Source organism: Pyxicephalus adspersus, chromosome 11, assembly GCF_032062135.1.
Source record: "Pyxicephalus adspersus chromosome 11, UCB_Pads_2.0, whole genome shotgun sequence".
NCBI lineage: Eukaryota > Metazoa > Chordata > Amphibia > Anura > Pyxicephalidae > Pyxicephalus > Pyxicephalus adspersus.
In genome coordinates this window covers 9,880,274-9,904,178 of record NC_092868.1, presented here as the reverse complement: position 1 = coordinate 9,904,178, position 23,905 = coordinate 9,880,274, and the positions used below count along the sequence as shown (strand labels likewise).

General features: G+C 40.9%; 1 long non-coding RNA gene across 1 annotated transcript; it reads right to left on the bottom strand.

Moving 5' to 3' along the window:
• Positions 1 to 12,432: 12,432 nt before the first annotated feature.
• LOC140340744 (uncharacterized) lies at positions 12,433 to 19,102 on the bottom strand. Its single transcript, XR_011922726.1, has 3 exons — positions 19,010 to 19,102; positions 15,817 to 15,900; positions 12,433 to 12,540 (listed from the first exon to the last, which is right to left on the bottom strand). It is a non-coding gene; the product is annotated as an uncharacterized lncRNA (long non-coding RNA).
• Positions 19,103 to 23,905: the final 4,803 nt, after the last annotated feature.

Genomic DNA, 23,905 nt, shown 5'->3' with positions numbered 1-23,905 from the left:
TGAACTCACATGAAGCTCTTTCATACAACATCTACACTCCTGTCTTTCCACCTCTCCTAGGACTGACCCACCTGGCACAGAGGGGAAAACACCACTTAACCAAAAAGCCCCTTAGTAGGCAAATCACCAGGAAAAATGTGCTCAGGCCAGCAACTTCTTGTAAATACTCTACGGCTCCCTGTGGAAAAAGCATGCACTTGATGAATCTGCTGTGTAGTGTCAGCCATATCAGAAATACGTAGGGAGAGACACTGAATCCCAGAATGGTTTGCGGAGTAAAAGGGGTGGCTGCCGTCTTTTTCTGCACACCGTGCAGGTGCTTCATAGTTCAGCCATTGCACCCAATCACTTAATCTCATACCATTGGCCCTAATTTATCAAAAAACAGATTAAAATTAGGTTGAGACCTTATGGCAGGGTGAACATATGGACGTGAAAAATGACCTTTTAAAGAAATGCTGACTTTTTATTTTAATCAGAAAAATGCTTGATGCACTTGTCAGCCTTGTATAAAAATACCTTCTATATGAAATAGTGGAACTGCTGTATATGCCAATAGCAGCCAATCAAATACTCGCTTTTATATTACCGGTGCAAGAGAAGGGAATAAAAAAAGGAATTGTACAGGCTGTAAAAAATATTCACACAATCCCTCAAAATCCTCATACATACCAATCAAAGGTCATTATTTATCACTGGGTCTGTAGAAAAAGAAGCTGATCAGTTTGGTCAATCACATCACTCCCTATCACTAGAGAGCAGTCCCTATCACTATCATAGCGATCGGCAAACATTGCCAGCTTTGTCATGTTTGACAGTGAATTTACATCACTTGTGGGTATTTATGTAGTCATATCTACTTCCAGGATCATAACTTTATTTTTTTTATTAGCAGTAAATATTTGGATTTTTCCTACTAACCTTCATTTATTCTGCAGAGATTTTTGTATTTCTGATAAATGCAATTTTTCACAGAAGTTTCACTGAAGCGAAAAGGTGATTCTCCCCAGCCAATACCAACTAGGTTTCTCCATTTCTCTGACTCCATTTTTCATACTGCAGAAATCAATTGAAAGTGAGTATCTGATTGGCTGCTATGGAATTAAAAAAAAATATCCTTTGATTAGGAGCCTCAGAAAAAAAGTGTCTCAGATCTATCTGTATTGCCCGTAGCAATCAATTAGATGCTTCTTTTTATTTTCTGCATAAGAATAATGACATACAATCTGGATGTTTAATGCAGCTAGCACTAAAAATTGAGGTGCCGATATGTTTGCATGGTTGACATATGTAAATGTGAATTGAATTACCTGCCAAAAGATTTTAGGTTCCATTTCACTCTTGTGATTCACATTCCCTGCCACACTGTCTTGCCAGAGGGTGACACCGTTAGCTGTTTTTCAGTTTTCAACGTCTACTTCTTGTCTGGCTAAATCATTGCACACTTTTTTCCCATACCCTGTTCGCCTGTCTAATGCTAGGTATATATGAGGTGTAGGTTCGTTCTGGCAACTGATAAACATTTCCATAATCAAAAATTGATTGCGGAATATCAATCACCTAGCGCTGCGTAATATGTTGGCGCTATATAAATCCTGTTTAGTAAGAATAATATTCACTTCACTGCCTTGCACCACTCTGATGACCCAACCACCCAGCCACAGGTTGCCCCAATGCCACCAACATACCCCCATAACCCCCCTTCCCCCACTATCACTTGATTGGCCATTCCTATCAACCGAATCAATATTCGGTTGATTTGTTTAGTCAAAATGGATCGAGAGAGGCCTTAATTTTTAATATGTTTTCATTTGTTTCAATTTGTTTCCCTTACTGGAACATCTAATCTGTTAACAACATTGTATTGTTTATGTCTGTCATTAACCCCTTTCCCACCACAAACATTACCCACAAGATGTGTAAACAGGACACAAACCAAACAACTACAGCACATTTCACATATTTGTGAACAAAAGGATTTACAGTTCCTGTTCAGCAAGATTAAAAGATCCCCACTACATGGCCCAGATAATGACCACTAATTTCAAGTTCAACCGTATGATTACTGGCCTGCTTATGGAACATAGATGAGACACTGATTCATCATCCAATGAGCAAGATGAAAGCAGAAGCGGCACAGAAAGCTACAAAGCTGAGCACGGAAATAACGGTTTCACCTGCCTAAATGGACAGTGTTATGGAGGTGTGTAAAATATAATCTGTTTGGCCGGGATTCTGGTTTAATTTAACAATTTTCTCCCTTTATAATGCTGTGTTGCATTACGCTGATTGGCTGCATGTTGTTGGCAAACATTGGCATACACCATACAAGTCTTTTGAGCAAACAAAGATCTTTCCCAAGCCAAATCAACCATTCCAGGCTTGTCTGAAATCACCCATACTGAGCGTTCTTTCTCCCTGTCTTTAGGTACTTTAAACCCTTTTGATAAATGAGGTGGCTCTTGTTTCATAGAGGAACAAACCAGTGAACTAGTCAGTGACGACATCTTTTCTGAAAACCTTTTGTAAAATGGACCTACGCATTAACAGCCATTCCCAAATTCAGCAGTCCAAAGCTGGACATACAAGTTGCAGTCTGATTGTTCAATATCTGACCATTCGTCTTATACAGCTGCTCGATAATTGTCACTTTAAATGATTGTCAGCGATTGTTTTTGGTGCCAGATTTATGACCGATCGCTGTATAGACAAGCTGTTCTATACTATGAATAAGAGAGCAGGGAGAACAAGCAGGGGGTGTACAATGGTCCCTGTTTGGAATCGATTGTTTAGTAACCTGAGATGGCAGATCAGTAAAGGACACCTGTACTCATAGGCACCCAAGACAATCACAAATGATCATATCTGGCAACCTTAACCTACTCTTCATTTTTTTTCATATCTAATCAAACAATATCTTACAATGCTAAATTGTACAATTAGTCAGGAGTCTAACTACAATCTGGTGGGCCACCCTGCAAAACTTTGGATGCCAACTCCTTTGAGGTGTTGTCTTTGACTGCCAAGGGGGCAATCACTGTCTCTAACCTGCAAGTGTTAACACCTTTTCCATATCTCCCTTCTTCTACCGCCATCCAATCAGGTGATAAGGAGAAGATGTGAAGACAGAAGCCTGTAGCCGCTGGTGCTGGCAGAGACTTGGAGAAGTGCAGCTTGGCAGGTATAAGTGACACTGGCACCCCCCCCCCCAAACTGTGGTCCCACCACCGGTCCTTGGGGCCTTTAGTAGTAGTCACAGAGGTGATCAGTGCACCCCTGCAATCAGATATTAGCATGTGTCCATCCTAAAGGACATTCCCAATGTGATTCCCAGTGACTACAATCTCACATGTTATGCACTCCCCCCCACACACACACATAAATAAAAACACATGGTGCTCCCAGTTATTCAAGGGCTAGGGAGTGCTTAGTGCTAAGGCAGCTTCCCACTAGCTGTTCCATGTCATTTCCACATACATTACAGAAGCATGGTCCACAGTTCTCGGTGGTCCACGGTACTCTCAGTAGAGTACACCCACCTTGAGAAATGCCATGCAGCCATTGCTATTGATCATGTAGACAGGAAGGGGATGCAAGGAGGCTAAAGGAGATCAGCAGTATTGGCCTGCATCCTGCAAAGGATGTAAAAAATAAAATAAAAAAAGACTCTGAAAACAAGCATTATTTGTTTTTATGCATTGTGCTTTAAAAAATGAAATGTCATCCTAGATTGTAAGCTCTTCTGGGCAGGGTCCTCTCCCTCTCCTATGTCACTGTCTGTATTTGTCTGTTATTTGCAACCCCTATTTAATGTACAGTGCAAGTGTAATATGTTGGCACTATAGAAAACCTGTTTATTAATAATAATAATAATAATAATAATAGTTCAGTTAGAGCTGGATGGATGAACTGTGTATCTGTCATATGGAATCATAACTAATACCTGTGCATGTATCACTCATAGGATTTCTATACAATACGCATAGTGACATAGACAAGGAGCTCCTACAGCTCCTGGGGGTGTCCTTGGAGGATGCACGGCAGCAGTTCGTACTCGGCTCCGGAGCTACAGGTTGCCTAGTGCTGGGTGAAAGCATGCAAACAGGTAGCACGGATTAATAGAACTAAGCCATGTTCCATTACAGTAACTGCTTGTAGCTGGGAAGAGTGCTGGGGAAAGCACTCGCCCCTCCTTTCTCTCTCCAGGAAGGTGGATCAATGTCCTTCCACAGACATGTTAAACACACACAAAATCAATGGTGTTTATGTGTCCAGGGAGGGGCAGCTAAGGAGGAATTGATCTGACGGGGACCTAATCACTTTCTCAATAATCCTGACCTGCCGACCTCTGGATTAACCTATTGATAGGCTGCTGTCTGGGCTGCTGGAGAGGGAGAATTAGATGAACTTGGACGTGGCCCTGTGCTGGCAGTCAGTGCGGAGCTGTGCTCCATAGGAGCCATGTTGAAATATGTAAAGCTGCCCACACGTCTACAGCTGCTCTATGTCCATTTGGACAGGGCAGCTGGACATGAGGCCTATTGAGCCTAAAACGTGGTAAATGGTTGTGTGATGCAGGTTGTATCTGTGCCTTAGGCAAGTCCATATAGATTGACTACATAGGATTTATTATCATGTTTGTAAAAACATTACCCTTCACTTGCTGCATGCTTATTTGGGCTCAGTGTCTGAACAGCCAGGCAGCCAGCTGGTCACCATTGGAAGCATATTGTTTCTTAGGATGGGTCATACCCTGCTATGTTTAAAAACTAGGCAAAGACATGGGCAACTGAAGTCAAACAAAACTGATATATCAGCCTTAGATGAATACAGACTGGCTTCTTTGGTAGAGGAGAATCCTCACCCAAGTTCCCAGCTCCACCCACCCGACCGTTATGAGGATGATTTGGACCTTCACATTCACATGCCTTCATGATAACAGAAAGGCATGGAAAGGAACCCAAGTGGGAAGACAAGATGGTCCTGGAGGAAAGCAGTAAGTCTGTCCACAAATATTTCAATAAATCAACTTTGTGGAACCTTTAAAGAGTCACTCTGTTCAAAACTGTTATATTTGTCATTGGGTTCAGTGCGCTAACTCACCTCCTGGGTTCTTATATCATTTGGAAACCTCAGCAGGCCAATCAGGGCTACCGTATCCAGCCAAAAAATTGTCCCTGCCCAGCAAACAAACCGTTCCTTCTCTTCCCTAATTCTCTGTTTCGTCACAGAGACTGAAAATATATTGTACTTCCTGGAACGAGAAACATGTAACTCAATGCATCTATGTTTTTTTTTTTTCCAACGCTTTTTTAATAATTTTCCAACATTTAAAACCATACAACAGAACACAAACAAAAAACAATAGCAGTAATAATACACAGCATAATAACAGGAAACCAGCTTCCATATATCTGGACTTTACAAGTCCCACGTACACACGATCAGAGAAAAAATTCATCCATCACTCCATCATATAGTAAGAAGAAAGCTATCAAAATCTGCCGGCAAATAGTTCTCGATCCATGGATCCCAAACCTTTCTGAACGTGTGCAAACGATTCTGACTTCTGGTTACCATTGTTTTCATTTACCAGGTACCACATAACTTTTCTCTTCACCTGTGCCACTTTGGGAATCCCTGACCACCATGACTTAGCCAATGTCTGTTTCGCTGCTGTGAGTACAAATCACATGAGTCGAAACTGTTAGATATTCCTACGGGTAATAACATCAAAAGGCCCTCAAACAGGTCCTTACAGATACCTCTGACTAACAGAGTGTAGATAATTTGCTAGACCCCTGTCCAGAATCTCTTGATTTTAGGGCATTGCCACCAAATATGGTACAAAGTGCCTGATGTCCCACAGCCGCGGAAACAGTCACCTGTGCAGTCAGAGCGGTACATTGCCAGCCTGGTGGGGACCATGTACCACCTGAGCAAAAGCTTATAGTTAGCTTCATGAAACACTACATTAGGGGTAACTTGGGCTGTGGAATCCCACACGTGTTGCTATTGCTCCTCGTCCAGCTGTCGCCCAATATCATTCTCCCAAAGGGAGATGTATGGTAACTGATGTGTATATTTTGCTACAAGCAGTGAGTGGTACACCAAGGAAAGAATGCCTACAGGATCTCTATCACATACCTGCTCATATTGGGAGATGCTCATAGGAGATTTAGCATATTTTAGAGTACCTTGGACATAATGCTTCAACTTTAAGTATAGAAAAAACTTGGTTTTGGCATCAAAATGTTCTTTAATAGAACCAAAAGATTTTACTCCATTAGTCATCACCAGATCCTTGCTCCTATTAAATCCGTTCACACTGCATCTACTTTTTAGCAAGGCACTTACTTGGTCCCTAAAACACCCAGTGCTGTCACACAGATGTCTTCAGCTCAATGGATGATACAAGTTAGATATGCTTTAAATAAAGAATACTTGATGTATTTTTCTTCAACAGCTAATATATGTATGTGTCTTTACGTATACTTCATGTAATGTGCTGCCCAGTAAGGGGCGGAAGAGCATTATGATGAGCCAATATGGTTTACTGCATCACAAAGTGCTGTCAAGTTAACATTTAGATTTTGCTGACAGAAGAAATAACACAGAGAGATGATTTCATCAATGTGTTGCCCAAACCAAGCTGTACGATAAGAATTGTGTTCACTGACCAAGCTGTGCTATCTGGCAGTGGTGAACAAACAATGAAAGCAACAATAAAAGTAAATAGGCCTAACCTGTCTCTCTGACACAGGTCAAACAATGCAGGCGATAAACCATAGATAGCAGTTTGTTAAGCACTCCTGCATACAACACTAGCCTGCTTAATGCACCTTTTTGCTCAGAAGTACATACTTGGTAAGCTCGAGATTGGCATGAAGAATGGGCCACCCTACCCATACGTCTCCTGGATAGTGTCCAAATGCCAGTGTCCCCCAAGGCCAGAGACACTGAGGATTCAGCTCCATCGTCTCCATTGGTATCTACCAAACACACTAAAGATTGCAGTGCAGGATGTTAGCTATTTGAATCTGTAATGGTGCAGGGGCTGCCATGGACTTTGGTTTAACAGCTAAGATGCCAGGTAAGCAACCAAAGGAGGATCTCTACCATGGGAAAAATTTTAATTATAGGATGTTAACTCTTGGCTAGATATGTGACAGTTCAAAATAATCCCAAACTCTTATAATAAAGATCCTCTAGCGCAGCAGAAATGCCTACATATACGGTAGGACTGGTACACATAAGCAGATCTTCTGCCAGTTTTACACTCAACTGACGGATTCAATCATTATTTCTGATTGATCTTAAGTTCCTAGACATTGCACACAGATCTGACCAACTGATTTTCTCAGATACAAAATCCAATCAGAATGTTTCCCTGATGCTGTTGATTGTGTGTACACAGGACATAGCCTGCATACTTTCCATGGATTTCCATTCTGTCCGATCATCATTCAGAAGATTCAAATCAGAAGATCTAATCGCTAAATCAGGATCAGAAAGAATACATTTTCCTGTTTACCCAGTGTTAGTACACTCAGTATTCAGCAATCAAAACAAGTAGTGTACAATAAACAATACTAAGGCTATGTACACACTTAATTGTGTGTGTGCAATAATTGTCGTCGGAAAGGATATTTCTAACGGCTGCACAATGCACATACAGCAACGTTCTGTTCTATGGAGAGGGGAGGGGGAGAACCACAGAGCAACACCCTGCTGCACTCTCTCCTGGTCACTTCCATTACGATCGTTCGTCGTTCGTGGATCTGCCAGGACAGTCGCTCGGACGATGGACAACGAGCGCTGTACACACATCAGAACAATTCCACATGTGTACCTAGCCTAACTAGGGCTGCTGAGAACATGGAAATACAATGTTCTGCTTACAAGTTATCAGGAAATTTCTCAGTTTAATGAATTAGGGTGTAAAAGATAAATGAGACTTAAGGGCTGTTTCCACTATGTAAAGGCGCTGTGTTTTCAAAAAGAAGCACATGTGTATGTGTTGAAAAAGGATGGCGAATTAACACAGATCATGTGCACTAATGAGTGTTAAAGAAAAATGCAAAAGGGGAAATAAGCCTTAGGTGGCTACCACTGTTACCTCACAGGCGTGGAAGTCAGGGGTTGAATTCCTACCAGGGACACTGACTTGGGCTGTTCCCAAAATCTGACTGTGAAGTTGTATGCACATATCTATTAGGAAGAAAAGGCAAAAGCTGCATGGAGGTTGTAGGTATTGCATATGTGCTTCGTCTTTCACTCATACTAGTGATAGGTTGTTAAGTACATAGGCACAGACATTATAGCTCATCTCAGGCAAACCCATTTTTTAGTTTTAGTGTAAATCCTCTCTCCAGCTTTAATGGTGTCCCTATTAGGAAGATTCACCCCTCTATTTGCTCTGGTGTTCATTGGCACCTAGAAAGAAATTGATGGGACATTCAACATTTACTGTTGTCTCCAAAACAAGAGGTAAGGGGAAGTTATCCAATGAGCACACCAGTTCCTGGGACAACAGTTTAGGGGGTAATTCTCTTTACACTAAAAATGTTTTATTTATATTCACACTTAAAATAATATTCTTCTTCCATGATAGGTAAACCATTCTATGATTTCTGCAAAGCACTACAGGCCCTGTTATTGTTATATAAATGAATCAAATAAACATACAGGGTTACTATGTGAACTACAACAATGGCGTTAAACCTTATTAAAGCACAAACCCCAAAATAAAAAGCTGGTGGTGCAATTTACTATATCTTAAAAATCTCTTGATATGTAAAAATGACTAGAACTCCCTCAATAAAATATTTTTTAAATGATAAACTGTTTTTTAGATAACTAAAAATATGTTCAAGGGTCTGATACAATATATGATTTTGCTGATTGCTAAATATTTAACATGGTGAATTTATTTTAGCTAGTGTGAGTACCCCTTGGGGTACACATATTGTCATTTGAGGACTTGCACTTTATAAGATACATATATACAGACTCATGGAGAATATACATCTTTTATTTAACAGAACATGCTAATACAAATCAATATATATCTATGAAAGCATGTTTTGTAGTTATATTCAGTCTACATGCTTATTCGCTGGTTATCAGTTTGGCACCACCTGCAGGCCACTGCCAGTACTGCTGCTGTCACTCCTTTTTAGACAAAGGGACAGTAGCACCGTGGCCTTTGTCCTCTGCCTCCCCTTCCCCCTATAGTCCCGGGGGCCAAAGGGCTTCTGACCCAGCCCACCCCCCTCATGTCATTAGGAAGAATGGGGAGGAGAAACAGGAACGCTGGAAGACAGAAGGAATTATGCACAGAAGGGATCAAACGAATTGGATTTTTGGATACAAGAAAGATAAAAAAATAGAGGGGGAAGTTAAAAAAAAATAGGACTGTGCGCTAACACAGATAAGAACCTGTGATGGTGTGATAGGTGAAAATGCCTTAGTGACACAAGTGTAGCCATATTTTTCAAATAAATGAAGGGCACGGTGATGTAAACCGCGTGCAGCAAGCCATTAAAGGCTGGGAAGTGCGCTGGATATGTATTTTGGACTTATTTCCACATGGACACTGAAAGGTCGTGATGGAAGATGTGGTCAGTTAAATTAGCATCCGATGATATATGTGGTTCTTGGACAGCTTTCATTGTCAACAACACAATGTAACCATTCAGTAACCACATCTCGGACAATTTTCGGCCGGCGTTGTTGATGACCACATCTGTCGTGGGGAAGACCTGGCTGACACCCTGAACCCCTTAGGAATCAGAATTCATATTTGACTGATACAACTAGGGATACATTTAGGGTGATTGGTTGCTGTGGATTACTGATGTCTGTGCATCACGGTTGTCTTGTGTGCTGAATAAACCCATCTGTGTTTGAAGCAGAAGGCCTAACCGAGCAGTCTTTTCAGTAGGACCAAGTGATATTGTTGAGGCATGAGGTATGCTGTGCTCTTTACTGGAGCAGAAAGCCCATAGGCAGCATGATAAAACATTGAATGGGTTTCCATGCCTAGATTAATTGCCATTGTTAGACTCCTTTACTGGCCACGTTGACCATGCATTTGCCTGATTGAGCCTTTGCTGTTTGCTTAAAGCGGATCTAAACTCAACATTTTTACTTTAAATAAAAAGGCAGACAACCCTTGTATGTAAAGTATAAATGTTATTTATTTTTATTTTTTTAAATGCAGCACTCGTTTTAGTCTTGATCGACGGGGAGCGCAGAACCTCCCGGGATACCAACGTCACACATCCCGGGAGGCTCTGGCTGCTCCTTCTGCGCATGCCCGATCTCTTTCCACTAAGAGGAAAGAGATGCCGATCTCTTGCATGCTCTTTTTTTCCCCTTTACAGCGGGTGACGTAGCAAGAAGACAAGAAGGAGACAGAAGACCAAAGATGGAGGTGCCCGGCTCTTCCTCTAAATGAAGCGTCAGGACGAGGAGTAATTCTAAGACAACGTGGGACCGGATCAAGGGATCTGCAGGAATAAAGGAAGTGTGCTTTTTATATTTTCAGTTTAGTTCTGCTTTAACAACATGTGGATAAACAAATGCAAACAATAGTTTTATCTGTGCAAAGAACCAAAGAATTTGGGAGTATAAATGTGCCAAGTTACAAAATAAAAAACAATTATGAATCTATGTAATTATTTCTATATCTAGTCTCTTTGTATAGATCTACCATACCCAGTCTAATAAATAAAGCAATTTGTCCAACTGCATTAGCAACTGATGATGATGATGATTATAATGATGATGAACTGAACAATAAAGAGAGATGTAGTATCAGGACCTTCCCACCATTGAAATGGATTTTTTTTCCAACATAAAGCTAATAATCTCCCTTTACTACAATAGAAAGGGGATAATGTTGTTCTAATACCACTGATACCCACTGATTAAACTGTTTAGAGCTGTAATTCTCCAACAGAGCTCCATGGAGCTCTACAGTTCCTCCAGGGTTATAAGGGGGTTTATTTGAGCAATGGGAAATTGTTCAGATGGCTCTCAGTTACCACTGATACCAATGATCTATACGGGTATTTGTAAGGGTGATAATTTTTCCTCTGGCCAGTGATGTAAGGGGCATGTATCCCATAGACCACCAGGTCAAAGCACCACGGATTGGGAGTATCATAAGTATCGCAGGGGTTCCCTTAAAGTTATTTACCCCTAAGTTAAAAAGGTTAGGAATGACTGATTCAGAAGATAACATTGTGTCTTGATGGTTCATCACTAGGAGTGGGCAGCCATCCCACCTCCCATCATTCTTAATGAGATATTTCCTCAATTATGGGAACTTCATAATCTTCAGATGGGTCTCCCGATTCATCTCTTTTATTCTAGTCTCTGACCATTGGAAATGATGCCTAAATTCAGCCTGGATGTTCAATACTCTAATTGAGCTCACACATCATACAGGAAACAATATTACTGACCTCTTGTAACTGTGATTATGCAGCTATTGTAAAACCACACTGCAATCCTGGACATTCTTCATAGTGATATCACTGAGCCTAGAATGTTGGATCAAGGCCAAACAAAAGTAATCAAGAAAAGCTGGTTAAGTATCTTTCTATTTTTACATAAAAGCATATATCCAACATTAATGGGTAATGGAGCATTATTTGGCGCAGCTTTTCTCAACCTTTTTAATATGGGTAAATCCTTGAAATAACTTTCAGGTCTCAGAGAACCCCTGCCAATAATATGATACATGGTGCATTGCCTGGTGGTCAACGGGATGAATGTCTCTGACATTAGGGCTGTCACCCTTACTGATACCCCAATAGATCATTGGTGGTAACTGACCTGAGAATCACAAATTGCTCAGAGCTCAAATAACCCCTGGCAAACTCTGGAGGAACCCTAGTTACGAATCCCTAATTTAGCGGGTAGAGGTCGGGGCGGGGATAGAGGGCCTATTTGAAGTCACTGATATATTCAGCTTTGACTTGCACAACTACCATAATAAAACTCAAGAAAATACACAGGTATCTCATTGTAATAAAGAAAACTAAAGAGAGCTGAGACTCTTCACTGTAATGGCAAAACTCTCGTACTTCACTAGAGATAGCAATGGCAATGATTTATTAAAGAAGGTCAAGTCAGGAAGGCCTGACTTTGTTCTATATAGCCAATTAGGTTTAGGGGAACTCTAGCCTTCCCATCAATCTTGCAGAGTTGTGCAGGCTCCTCTCATATAATTAAATTCTCTTTTGCAAAAAAAGTATGCCAAGGATTTTTATGGTGCATAATTGTAACACGCACAATTAAAATTTTAAAAACATATGTCATTTTTTGTTTTTCTCTTAAAACAACATGAAAAACAAATAAGTCTTTTACATACAAATTGTCATTGAATGACTCTCATATAATGAAATTGCTTACTCTGATTTCACTGAACACCATCAGCTTCTCATCGTGTGCATTAGAAATTGTAGCAGGTCAGATAAAGTCTGCATCAGCTGGAGGGTCTACACAGAACATACCAGTGTGGGGCGACTAGACACATCAAAAGAATTATGAAAAAAAAGAAAGAACTATAAACTATAAACATTTGAAATGTAAATAGGACACAAGTGGGTCGCTTAAAGCATAGGAGTGGAGAAGTACCCAACAATCTGCATCATCAAGACATATAGGATCCTATGTGGACTGTAAAAAGACCAAATACGAGCAATTACCTTGTCGTTACAAGACAAACCCATATACTGGATAAACTCACACACACCAACATTAGGGAAACCACTCCAAAATGGAATGCAGCAGTAAAAATGTGACAGGTCCCAATATCCCATTTACCAGTTCACTTTATGAATGGAAAATCAGCAAGAATCCCCCTTTTATATCAGATCACTGGATTTCACAAATCATTCAGAGTGAATCCCTACAGATTCCTTTATCAATTATTTCATTGGGTCTGATTTATTATAGTTCTACATGACTGGGGAAGATAGACTATCATTGGAGAACCCGGGTGATCCAGCAAACTTGGAAGGGATTTCTTTTGCTATTATTTGGCAAATATTTTTATCCCTTAACCAGATCTATTCCAGGTTTGTTAGATTGCCCAAGTCTGGCCATAATGGTTTATCTTCTCCAGTTTTGGAGAACTTTAATAAATCAGACTCATATCACAAATAAGTTCCAATGTGGAGGAAAATTTTTCTGACCATTTTAAAGCAAATTTTCTCCATAAAAAATAGGTAAATGCAATGGTTCTAATGACACAGAGATTGTAACTACAGTAACTAGAAAGTAACTACAGATCTTCAGGATATTTGTCTCCGACATTCTTAAGCTGCACAACAATAAAAATAATACATTCGTTTACAAATATATAATTTAAATTTAGCACACACATAACACACTGCTCCTAAACAAAACTATACGCTAGTTATGGATAAAATGTACATTTTATATCCAGACTGTCAAACACACAACTGATTTGCATAAATGGGAGCTGTTTTACCTGCCAAAAGATTTGTATTTCTGTCCATCCAGAGATTTGCACAACTTTGCACAGCACACTGGCCGGCCTTGTGACCAGCTTGTGTAGGTAAATGACATAGCCAGGTCGCTGAGTCCTAGCTGAGGCTGCATTGCACTGTATTATATTAGAACCTTAATGTAATCTGCAATGAGGTCACAAGGATTTCATGACCAACTATGTTGTCCAGATCACACAACTGGTTGTACAGAGTTACAAATAATTCAGCAGGTAAACAGGTGAACAACAGTTCACATAAATGCATTTCACCTGTGTACCAACCTATTTTCCTACAGGTAAGCTTTAAGAATGGTGCGATTTTGAGGAAAAGATTGTGCAGATATTTTTTTTTAAACTTTCAGAGGCAACCAAAAAGAATTTGAACCACGAAACAGGAATTTTTCAACTGTCACACAAACACTTTTTTCACATATCAAATTTTCCATCTTAATATAGCAGAATGATTGTATGGGGAACGCACATTTTCTGCACCTGGAGATATGGTTTCGATACGATCTGGCACCTTTGCGGGTGTTTTTCTTTGGACGTGCAATTTTTCAACATAGAAAGTTACTACTGTTGATGTAATCACGATTTATACCAAAGACCGTGCAACAAAGGAATCAGCCACAAGTCTGGCAAGCACAATCATGTGTCTGTAGGTATGTACCAGAGCTAATATGTTCAATGAAAATATAAAATATCTGTTTTGTTTTTTTCGTTGATGATGTCATGATAGTAATAATAATCTTTTATAATAATATAAATGTTAAATATTAAGTAGGTGTGGATCTCATTAGACATAAATGCTCCATTAAGAATTATTACCCTCAATTCAGCCCACTGTTAAATCAGAGTTTCCCGATCTTTTTAACATGGAAAGAAATTTTAGGTCTTCACGGAACCCCTTCTATAATTACTATAACCACAGTTCCCAGTATATTAGCACGAGGGTCAGATAGCCAAAAAGATCATTGGGGTCAGTTAAAGTGACCTGAAAGGTACAAATTGCTCATTGATCAAGGAACCTCTAGCAACCTCTGGAGGAACCCTGGTTGAGAAACACTGGTTTAAAGTGTCAGTAAATCCAAATTAAAATGATCAATCTCATCACTGTCATCCTAAACCTTACATGTAAGACATTTATTGATAATCTGTTAAAATTACCTGGTGATCCTGCCAGACGCCACTGCTTTCTGTAACATTATGACAGCAAGAAGACCGGGCTAATTCCTTGTTTCTTGTTGTCAAGCAATCCAGCCATTTCCCTTCCCATTTCAGTGCATGGCACCCTTTACACTCTCATACAACCCTTCTCAACCAGGGTTCCCCCATAGACTATTAGATGTTTCTAAATTTATGTAAAAAGTGGGGTAACTAGGTATATGAAAAAGCTCTTTACAGATATTTTTGTCACTTTGGTCAGGTTTCCTATTTTAGGTTTCATGTATCTTCAATTTACAGATGTGGGCCAGATTTAATAAAGTTTTTCAAGAATGGTGCGGATATACTAATCGGGGGGAACCAGGGAGATCCAGCAAACTGGAATAGATTTTAAAAAAAGTTTTTTGGTATTAGCGGCAAATGTTTTTAAACTGGAAAAAATCTATTCCAGGTTTGCTGGAAAACCCAGGTTCTCCCATGATAATCTATTTTCTGTGGTCCTGGAGAACTTTAATAAATCAGGCCCTTTGAGTTTGATGACTGTTCTGTGCAATATATAAGAGAGTGCAATATGAACCCCTGATGTTCAGCTCTATTTACAAAACAGAGGAAGAACACACCTCCACCTGTCCCTGGTGTATATGATCTATATGGAGTATCAAATACAGAGAGGCAGAAAACAAGTGAGCAGCCGCTGCGGGAATTCAACTGGTTTAAAGGGGAACTAAAGCGCCTTTTCCAAAAATGTTTGATCAGGCAGGTTAATATTGCAGAAAAGAAGAGACGATGTTCCTTCTGCAATAATTGCTTTTACTTGCCTGATCACTCTATAGAACTGTCAAAAAAGCTGAACTGCACATGCACAGCTCAGCTTTGGTTGCCAGGATACCCAGCAATCCTGTCTTCCCCTGCGCTTGCTGGAACCAATTGAAGTCCTGCGTGTCTGTACGGGAGTTATGTTATCCCAGCCTGGCCAATCAAAAAGGCCGAAGCCTAAGGAGGAAGAGAAGAAGGAAGGAGCACCCTGTGACAGAACAGGGACAGGTAAGTATGGAGTGTTTAGCCTAGCTAGTCAGACATTTCTAAAACTATATAGGTATCAGCACAACGAGACTTAACATTACCTTGCTGTCTTCTGTGATCCAAGATTTAAATGCATATTTGAGGAAGATCAGGCAAAGGCTTCGTTGGCATTCCAGATTTTCGCCCTATGTGTTAAAATACATATTTACCAAAAAAACAAAGAAATAATAAACAATTCAAAAACCTTAATGAAGACCTAAACTCAGAAAGCAAAGATTTGTTGTTTTAAAATGGAAAACTCTAGAAATTTTATTTTGTGGATAAGTTGAAGCTTGAACAGTAGTCTTTCCTAAATTCCTAACAAAAAATTTATGTTGAATGAGATTTAAGGCAGAGCTGTCTCTTGTTGTTGAAATTTAGAGTGAGATTTGGTAATATAAGTGCTATATATATTAATATATATATATTAATATATATATATAATATATATATATATATTATATATATATATATATATATATATATATACCAATCACTTGTTGTTCTCCTTACTGCCTTGCTGGAGAGTAATCTGTGTCTCAGGAATGAAAGCCCTGCTCAGCCAAGAAGAATAAAGATAGAGGCGCCCTGTGATGGAATGGGGACAGATGAGAATAGTGGGGTTCAGTTCCGCTGATCACTGCCATGGCAAATAAAAAAAACCTAACTAAATGCCTCTCCTGTTTTACCAAATCCATGGTTGCTGAATGTTCTTGACCTGAATTATTTTCTTTGTTCAGAAGATGAAGGTCTTCTTCAGGTACCCAAGTCATTGCCCGTGTGATATGGACATTTCCTATTGGCTATTCAGTGAGGTGGTCCCTTTGGGATCCAGAAGGCTTTGCAAAAGAGGACTTTCATGGACCAGCCAGTGTAGGCCAATTAGCATTACTGGATTATGGAAAAGGAACCTGAACGGCAGACCTTATTAAGCACATCTGAACAAGATATTTAGGGGAAAATGTCAGAGTGTATAAAGAAAAGGGGGGAATGTAAGGGAAGGGTGAAGAGAGTTCATATTGTCATAGAAGGGAGATTATAAATTCACCTTAAGAAATAGAATAAAAACTGAGATGATAAAGCCTCCAGCGATTCACATTGTACATAGCACATGCCGCCACATGCTTTCAATATTGTGCGGACTCAGTAAGATATCAGCAGTCAAGCATCGGCAGATTTCATTCCTCAACGTCTCCAGCCTTAAGCTATCTCTGCTAAAGCAAGCATGATTCAATTAGTGAATCGGGTTAAGTCAATCCCAGTGATTGATTCACTAATTGAATCACCTGTGCTTTCACAGACGCATCTATAAATGCTAGTCGTCAAAGACCTAAGCATGTAATGTTGTTCCAGGCCACGCAAAGCCCTCAGACCCTTCAACGTGACCTTTCAATGGGCTGAAATACGTTGTGTTTTTTTATCTTCCATCCTAAAAGAGAAGATTGGGCTATAAAAAAGTGGAATGTTATTTTTTTTAAATATAGGTGGCTACTGCTGGGACTAATTAAAACTGGATGACTTTACCTTCTTCCCTGCATGCATATAAACCACTACAGGGAGGATCAATGGGTAAATATTGCAAAAGACAAACCCTGAAATATGGTGCATTTGTTCCTGTACCCTTTTAGCATTAATAGAATATTTCTAATCCAAGATTTTCGGGTGAATTCTATTTTCAGTAAGCATGAAAATCACCCGTTACTTGGTGTTTAAGGCTGAAGCAGGGCACTAACAAGGCATTTAAAGCAGAACCAAACCCACGCTTACATTGATGGCATGCTTTTGGTCATGTGTCACAGGTGCCAATGTGCCTATATCTATAGCTGGGAACTCTATGGATGTCATCTGGAATCTCCAGCTCCAGAGCTAAGAGTTCCATATGACTCCAACATTACATGGGGAGATGAGCAATACAGCAGTATTACTACTGCCATTAGCTAGCATTTGCATTGGCCATAGGAGGAGCGAGAGCATAGCCGGCACCATCTCCAAGTTCTCTCTATCGTTGGCTTCTCTCCAGAACCCAAATTTGGAGAGCTGTGAGGTGGTGCCACCTTTGCTCTTGCTCCTCCCATTGCATATCCTTCTTGGTCAATGCAACCATGTCAATGCTGTTACTCCAAGCACTGCTCAGCTCACCACCACCAAAGCTGCTGTATCCTTAGGCTACATTCAGACTGGCAGTGATGGTGAGATGTTGGTAGAAGCATCTACCCGTGGCAGCCCGGCAGGGAAAGAATGGGAGTGAGCGGTTCAGTATCCTGCTGTCAAATCTGCAGATGCTGATCACTCAAATCTCTACTTTACATTAAAAAGTAGACAATCCGTTTATGTAAAGTAAAAAAGATGTAAAAAAAAAAAAAGGTGAAGCCTATGCACTTTTGTCCTTAGCACTGCAGAGATAAAGACAGAATGGGAGCCTCCTGGGATACCCGTCATGAATCCGAGGAGGCACCTGGCCGCTCCTTCTGCGCAAGCCCAATATCGTCACGCATGCACAGTGAGATCAGCACTATTTTTCCCCTTTACAACAGACTATGTCATCCAATCTCAATCCTGCGCACTGCGAGATTGGGTGACGTAGCCAGAAAAAAGAAAACTGACAAAGATGGCGGCTCCTGGTACTTCCTCTGCACTGGGACCAAGTTGGATTACAGGACGGTGCAAGACCCAATCAAGGACATCTCTGGAGGGATTCGCAGAATTAAAGGTAAGTGAGTTTTTTTTCTTTTAAGTTTAGTCCCGTACAGTGTGAGTGACTGAGATGCAATGGGAAGCCACTTAAAGCTGCACGTGATCGCTTGATCCCTCGTGGAAGTCTGATCCTACCCCTAATAAGCCAGGCAGATAGTGACCATGTGCACAGCTGACAACCAATCAGGAAGCTCAGCCTGGAAATGACAAAACTTGTAAAATTTAGGGCTGACTCCCTAAATTAAAATTATCAAGGTCAGGTAAATAAAAAGCCATCCAGGTGATAACTTTGGTTGAATTCATGTTTAAAAATATTTACAGCCCAAAGGCAGAAGGAAGGGATCAGCGATGATCTGCAAAGACAGCAGAATGAACGAGCTGTTCTGTAGACAGAAGGAATAACTCATTATTTTGGAGTTGCAGGTTTTACCTGACTTCCTGTCTAGTGAAACTGTTGTCACCAAGATATTTAATAAACAGAAAGCTCTCCAATGTTGCCCTCAATCCATCCCAGATCAAAACAAATATGGCTGGAAATCACAAAATGATTTTATTCTGTACCTTACTTGTCCTTGGATGTGCGGGCTCCATTTATTTTCTTTTTTTCAGGCAATGCACATTTTCTGGAAGTACAGAAACATATGTGTTAATCCTGCAGGGAATCCGGTGTGCCAATCCTGGAAGATCAGGGAATATCAAGCAATGTTATCGGAATTTCCGGCTATATTCTGTAAACTACAGAACATTCCCATGTAATAGAAAGGAGCACAGGATTGATGCAGTCAGGAGAGCAGCCTGGGATAATGATGCATATAGGCTGGGTACACATGGGCAAATCTGCTGCCAATTCTGCCTTCAATCTGTTTGATTTACCAATCAGATTCCCTAAAATATTTCACACACCTCCTGCTTGTATCATTCCAGCCATGCCAAGACGGAAAGCGGATCAATGATGACAATGGCACCTACTTACCTGGAGATACAGGACCCTATTATTATTATTAATAATATTATAGCGCCCACATATTACGCAGCGCAGTACAAAGTATATAGTCATGTGACTAGCTGTCCCTCATAGTGGCTCACAATCTAATGTCCCCACCATAGTCATAGGTCAGTTTTGCGGGGAAGCCAATTAACCTAACTGCATGTTTATTACCAGAGTACCCAGAGGAAACCCACACAAACACAGAGCGAACCTGCAATTCATTTTATAATTAATAGCAATGGCTACCCGCTGCCTTGGCAGACACACTTACTTCTTTGGAAATGACCGCTGTGGTCACATGATCGCTCAATAAATGGTAAATAAAAGGTCATTTTAATTAAAAAAGTGAAGGAGGAGAAAAATATCACCAATATGAGGTGTATTACATTGAGCGACACACAAATACCTTACGGCCGCATTTACACTCGTGCATCCATACAATAACGATATTTGCAGCAACTTTGGCGCAACAATGCGCATTCCATAGTGATGAATGTATGAGGTAAAGGTGTAAATGTGACCTGAGGGCAACAAAAACAGACACAAGGACAGGTTAGCTTAAACTTATTTCCATTCACAGCTATAAACAAAGCATGAAATAATCATAAAAGTCATCCCCAAACAGCACAATACAGGTTCTCTTCACACTGACATCCCCTCCCCCTCTCCCCTCAGAGTTCTCACACAAAGCGCGGCAAAGGAAATCAATCAACGCGACCCCGCCCACTCCTGCAGTATCGCGTGATAATTGGGCTCATGGGCGCGCCCCCTCCCAGCTCCACGCTCTGATTGGTGCATAATATGCAGAGTATGCAGAGCGTGCGCAGGAGGGGCGGGGAGAAGTGAAGGAGCGGAATGAGGAAACATTACCATCGGTGGGCGCTTCTCAGTAGGCCAGCACAGCCGCTGCGGGGCCGGAGGAAGGGTTTCTATAGCAACCACATGCCTGAGAGCTCAGTGGGGACCTCTACTTGTGTACTGGAGAACTGCAGATCCCCATTTAGGCAATGTGCTGGTTGCTAAGGGTGACAGTAAAACAGTGGCCCTGTCACCCCAATATTCATGTATACTTTTATTAGGAGCATGAAGGAAATGGGGACATTATGATTGCAGGCTTGGGTTTTCTCAGCCTCATGCCTCGATGATGGTTTTATGTTTTAGTGAGCTATTAAGCTGAGTACTTTGAGCTGCTGATGATTTGGTGAAAGGTGTTATTTGTTGTACGTGCGTCAGATGCTTGTTTAGTGGGGGGGTTGGGCAGAAGGTAAAAGCGTCAGTCGTTTCTGCAAGAAAACATAACACTGATTACCCATCGACATTCTGAGATTGAAGGACGACAGGATACAACGTATGCGGGCGAAGAACGCCATGTGACCACGCCCACAGACCCAGGGGAACGAAGGGTTAAACTGGCCCACCTCTGCCGAGGTTGGGTGACAAAATTTGGGGAGTCTTTTTGTAAGGTCAAAGAATAATAAATCATATTCATATGTATATATATATAATCATATAATATATCAGCCATCCCCAGCAGCCAATCAGGATCTGCTGCATGCACATGTGCTAAAAGCATGTTGATGATTTCTTTATTGCAGATTATGGGCTGGTAGGTGACACCTCTGTATTATTGGGGCTGACATAGGAAGTGGTGTCACCCTTCTGGCTGTGCTGTATAAAACAAACCACAATGGATAGAGCTACAAATCTTATGGCTAATGAAACAGTTTACATGCAATGCAACTGTGTTTATGTGTATTCTATTTAAAAAGCCTATACCAGCTGTGTCTAACTTCAAGGGCCAATATGGTGGAGGGCCACCAACATTAATGCAAAGTGAGTTTTCATGACATCAATATCACCCCCTTAAAACATCCCCCTGAAAACAAATGTTGCTTTATTACCCCCTGCATAAAAAGTACCCCCAAAACAAATGTTTTCCTATTACCCCCATTTTCCTATATTAAAATGGAAGGGTAGAGGGGGCTTTATTTTTTCTCACTGATCTGCTATAAAGCCTGATTAAACCTCAAGATTAAATTATGTACATTTTTTTATGCTAAATATGCTCTTCTTTAGTTTCTGTGATGTAGCAAGGCTGAAAATACCCCATGCTGGCAACATGTTGGAGAGTCGGTCCACACAACACCCTGGGTCTGCAGCCGGCAACCACTCCACCACCACCTGTACACTGCTCCAATCAACAGAGCACCGACCCCCTCAGCAAAACCAATTCATTTTTTTAGTTTATTTGGTAAAGGAAGTTTACAGGATTACAATGGTTGGATGAAAGGTGGTCCCATTAAAGGGACACTCCTCCCTTCAAGTGAGAGGCAATTAGGAGCTGCACATCAGGAGGATTTCCCTCTGCTTCCTGTCCCAGAGACACAACAGGAGGTAAGAGGAGATCTCTCCAAAGCAAAGGAAATAGTTACATAGTAGGTCAGGTTAAAAAAATACATAAGTCCATCAAGTTCAACCACTAGGGAAATAAACATATCCCAGGTATAAAACCTATAAGACATAGTTGGTCCAGAGGAAGGCAAAAAATAAACCCTGGCTATCCTTGTTCCTGATTCCATGAGGCAACCGGATGTTCTTTGGATAAACAGTCTATGATATATTTACTTTAAAACTAGAAAAACATCCAGCTTTTTCTTCAAGCAATCCCCCTTTAAGTCAGTTGTCACCAGAAGAGATTTGCCCATTGGACGTACTCCTCTTTTTCCCTTTTTTTTTAGCTACATACCCATGGCCCCCGATGTGGAATTTGGAAACCCTCCTTTTTACCTGCAGTAACTCTGCAGTGCCGCTGAAGCTCCTTTAGATACAGATTCAGCTACTTTTTGACAAGTCCCTACCACCTCCTACTACTATGCCAGTTTCAGAAAGATGGCATTGCCAGGGAAGAGGAAGCCAGTAGTAGAAAATCCCCAGCTCTGAGTTTCTGACTCTGTAAGCAGCCAGACATTGATCATTGGAAGGGACCTCTGGAGTTAGGTGCCCGGTCTCCATCAAGACCCCTATTCCTATGCCATTGGTTTTATATGCCCATAGCTGGGAAACGCAACCCTGGCAGAGGTTCCAACTCTCCCACATTCTCTCCAGGACTAAAAACAAGGAGATTAGGCTTGACACGCACTTGAAAACATTTAAAATACAATCTGTGTTATGGTCTATACCCTTCTCCTATTTACACAGCATAATATACTGGCATGTTGCAGAGACCCAGCCAGTTCCGAAGCTCTAATTTATTCCACGTTGTGCCTGCTTATCCATGGAACATATTCCACGCAGGCAATGCTGGGCGCTGCACTCTCTTGTTCCAACACTGCTGCTTTTTGCTGTTATTTATTCTTGGTATCTGACTAGATATCCCATAATCCTCCTGTTGGTTTGGATCAGTGTGTTTTGTCATTTTGTGTAATTTTACCTGTTCTCTCTGCGCACTGATCCTCTTTTATTTCTTTCCAAATCACACAATCCCCTGGGAGCTGGAGGTAAGTCTTCCGGCTTTTATTTATTTATTTTATTTATGCTTGTTTACAGACCGCACATTATACGCGTTCATATGGTTATTGCGTGGCGGTTGTTTGGGGCAATTCTGGTGAAAAAAAATGCGGCTGGAATTTCTTTTTCATGGGTGAAATCTCTTTAGTGGGATTTGTGAATAGGGATAATGCAGTTAGAATGGGTTTGGTATCATGTTTTGGTTCTGGTTTTAGGAATGCACGGTGAGTAATTATCACAAGTAAACCTATTACATGGCACAGGAGGTTTATGTCTTCTGTTTCCTTAAATCAACCATCGGGACACCTTAAGGCACCTTAAATAGTAGACATGCCAATAAAATTTACCTTTTCATTTCAATCTGCATCAAGGCAAGAACCCCTATTTCGGGCACCATAATTTCCATAACCAATGGATCCCCCTCAGTGCCTCTTGATCTTCAGCAGAGCAGATTTTAGTGATGCAGCTTTTTCTTTTTGGCTAAATGACGCCCATCGTCATTCAACCTACTTCCTGTGTGCCCGGGTGTCATGGCTCCACCCTCCTTGGGTTTATAAGAAATTGCTGCAGAGTGAGGCAACATTTTTACATGGCAGCATTTAGGACCCATCTACCACTGGAGAAATAAAAGGGTAAGTGCACTTGTGATATCACTGAATGGGACTAAAGATACCTAGAAGAAAGACATGTATATGTTTTTTTCCTTTATTTGAATGGTAAGTATAAAACTTGGTGTTTTGTCATCATATAACCAGGACTGAGATGAAGGGAAGGAAAACCTGTGGCCATGTCTGGTGCTTCAGCAAGACTTTTTTATACCCCTACATGACAACAATGGCTTTGATTTAGCCCTGTGTCTTCCTGGATTCTTCCTCCGTGCTGGCATAGTAGAACCACTAGGCACCGCCATCTCCATCCTTCATCTTCTGCCTATGGGTAACGTAAAGATCAGGTGGTGTTTT